Source organism: Lathyrus oleraceus, chromosome 2, assembly GCF_024323335.1.
Source record: "Lathyrus oleraceus cultivar Zhongwan6 chromosome 2, CAAS_Psat_ZW6_1.0, whole genome shotgun sequence".
NCBI lineage: Eukaryota > Viridiplantae > Streptophyta > Magnoliopsida > Fabales > Fabaceae > Lathyrus > Lathyrus oleraceus.
The window spans coordinates 339,158,186-339,162,070 of NC_066580.1; positions in this window are offsets into that span (position 1 = coordinate 339,158,186).

Here is a 3,885-nt window from a genome sequence, read left to right on the forward strand (position 1 = left end):
GAGATACAATCTCTAACATTATTGTGTTTCCTTCTTACTTTGACGTCTCTTACCATTATAATAGTGATTCTCAATTTTCGCAATAGTTGCAGTACAATCACAGTGGATCAACACAATTGGCATATGTTTTTACACAAAGGGATCTCAACAAACAAGCATCTTAACTAAATTGCTTTTTCACTAGCAGTTGTCAATTGCTATCATTTAATACTCCATGGTGGATTGAACCTAGATAGTATTTTTCTTTGATTTCCAATATACAACGATTCTAGCTATATTGAATATGTAGCCACTAGTTTCTTTGAGATCATTTGATAATGTGTTTGAATTTGAATCATTGTATCCTTAAAGTACATCTCTAATAATGTATACCAAGATTCATGGTCCTTTTAAGGTATTACATGACTCACTCCATAACTTTCCAATGCTCATTACTTGATATACTAGAACATGCAAAACAATCATACGACATATGCAATGTCGAGTCTAGCACAATGAATGACATAATTATGACTGCCAAAGATACTCACATACTCTATTTATCAAACAATATCACCATTGTTATTAAATAGTTTTACACTTGGATCGTATGGTGTGCAAGCAAGTTTACAATCAAAGTAGTTATATTTATTTAAGATCTTCTTCACATAGTGATGTAAGAACAAATTTAGTTCTACAATGTATCTCTAAGATTTTGATGATAACATAGGATGAAACAAAAATGGTACCCTAACGAAATTTTCCTAAGTGTGCAGGACTCTGATCAAAACAATCAGATAGACAATCATCAGATACAGAATCAAGCGCTAAGATGCTACTCAGAAGATATGTAACTAGAAGCTCTGACTCTGATCCAACGCATGCGTTAGCTAAACTAAAGAAGTCAGACACTCTGAAAGAAAAGAATGACTCTAGACTCTGAAGATGTACGCTCTGAAGAAGTCAAATAAAGAGAAACTCTGAAGACAGTCAGCAACAAGCATCCTCTGAGGTAGCAAATCGCTAAATGAAGATTCTGACTATAAGATCCGTTGATTCAAGAAAGCTTAACTTTGAACAAACTCGCTTATGGAAAGAAACTATTTTTAAAAGGAAGTTATGGCGCTCCAAATATTGCTTTGGAAAGAACATGGAGATTAATGACGTTAATCATCCATCAATTCCCAAGATTTTGGCATTAACATCACCCAACGGTTTTCTCACGCTCCTATAAAAAGGATGGAACGCTTCCCAAAGAACACATCTGAAACACACGAGAATACAATACTTCCACCACTCATTATTTCATTCTCTCACGAGCTGCTACGATAACGTGAGAATATTTGTTGTTCTTATCTTGTGTAATTTGTGCTTATTGTTAGAAGCACTATTCATTATTGTAATCATATCATTGTTAAGATATTTCCTCAAGTGACTTTGTGAAGTCTGATTACTTGAGAGGGCTAAGGGAATATTATTCTCTTAGACGGTTGTTTGTGTAATCTTTCAAGATTAGTGGATTAAGTCCTTTTTGAAGGCGAAATCACCTTGGCCGGGTGGATTGGAGTAGCTTTGAATTTCAAGCGAACTAGTATAAAATTCTGGGTTGAATTCTTTTGTTTCTGCGTGTGTCTAAATTCTCAAAAGTTTTTTATTTTCCTAAAACAATTCAACCCCCCCCCCCCCCCTTCTTGTTTTTTCTCTACCTTCAAGTGAGTCTGATCCAAAGAAATTCCTTGTTTGGATCTAGTGATCTTGATACCAAGAATCACACTAACTTCTCTGAGGTCTTTCATATCAAAGTTGTTGCACAATAATGATTTCACATCATTAACAACGTTAAGGTTTGATCCAAATATGAGTAATTCGTCTACATAGAGACATATGATAGTGCAAATTCCATTTTGAGATTTGTAATAAACACATTTGTCACTTTTATTCACTTTGTACCGAATTCGTATCATTAAGTTATCAAGTTTTTTATGTCACTGCTTTTGATCTTGTTTTAGACCATACATAGACTTATCTAACTTACAGACCTTATTTTCTTGCCCATGAATCACAAACTCTTACAGTGGTCCATATAGATTTATTCTTTTGAGTCGTCGTTTGAAAAACTATTTCAACATCCACTTGGTGTACTATTAAGTTATAAATACCAACCACTGAAATCAGTATCCTAATGGATGTAATTCTAGTGATTGGATAAAAACTATCAAAGAAATTTATAGTTTCTTTTTGCCCAAAATATTTGGCTGCAAGGCAAGCCATATACTTATCAATTGTTCCATCAGACTTTTTAGTTTCTTTTTCAAAACCCATTTACAACTGATTGGTTTAAAACTAGGAGGAAAATATACTAATTGTCAGGTCCTGTTAGATTCTAGAGAGTTTATCTCATCGTTAATAACTTCTCGCCATAAATTTGCATCCATATATGAAAAGGTTTCTTGAATATTTGTTAGATCTTCTAATGTATAAGTTGTATAATCGAGCCTATAGTCTTTAGCAATACTTACTCTCTTACTTTGTCGAAGTTCTATTTTTATTTCGGCATTGCTTTCGATGCTTCTTATCACAATAATGTGATTCAATTTAGTTCGCATACTATTTCTCATTTTGAAAGGAAATTTATCTCCATAGAATTCAACATCATTTGATTCTATGATCACTTTAGCATTTAGGTCATAAAACATATATGCCTTACCGTTTGCTGCATATCCAATTAATACACATTCATATGCTCTACTAGCATGTTTAACTCGCTTTGGAACCTGTAATCTTTTCATAAGCCAAACACCACAAGTCCTAGACGAATACAAATTTAATTGTCTTTTCTGCAATAACTCTTAAGGATATATCTTATTTTTAGACTTTGGAACTCTATTCAGGAAATACAAAACAAACAATAAAGTTTCCCCCTACTAGTGAAATGCAACACCAAAATTCAACATAACAACAACGATGTGATTCAGTATGAGTATTATTCTTTCATTCTGCTTTGTCATTCATTTCAAGAGAATATGATGCAGTTTTTTCAATTATAATTCAATATTATTTATAAAATTCATTAAATAAACTAGAATCATACTCAATTCTCCTATACTATGAAGTCTCTTAATTTTCTTACTAAATTGATTTTTGATTTCATTCACAAAATTATTAGACATATCGAGTGCTTCATTTTCATTCTTACTAAATTTATTTTCAATTGCATTCATAAATTTCTTAAACATAACAGTTTCACACAAATATTATTCTTAGTGATGGTGTACAAATCTATCCCAATAGACTGACTAAACTTTTTCTCATTCAGAAGAAAACTAGAAAAAATAATCTTTATAATCTTAGAATTATGCAAGTATCCTTTAAGATTAAAGTTTTTTCGAAGGTGGACTTCAGCTTCACTTCTTCAAAACCAACAATGTTAGTGGTGTATTTTTTAAGGTATGTTGTTGTTGATAAAAATTAGATGTTGTTGATGATTTAGTTTTTGTTGATATATGTTATATGTTGCTTAAGGTATGTTTGTTGTTGATTTAGTTTTTATTATATATGTTATATTTTGTTTAAGGTATGTTCTTGTTGATAAAAGTTGGATGTTGTTGATGATTTAGTTTTTGTTGATATATGTTGTATGTTGTTTAAGGTATATTGTTGTTGATAAAAGTTGTATGTTGTTATTGATAAAAGTTGATGTTGTTGATGATAATTTATATGTTGTAAGTTGATTTTTAAAGATATACCTTGTATATTACAGCTTTCACTATGTTAAACCAACATGTTCTATTAGATGAGTTTTTTATGTCACATGCGGTTTGAGTGTTTTATCAACATGTCACTAACTAAATAACATTTCTAATTGAATTAGAAATTTATAATATAAAAAAGGATTAAATAGTCTTT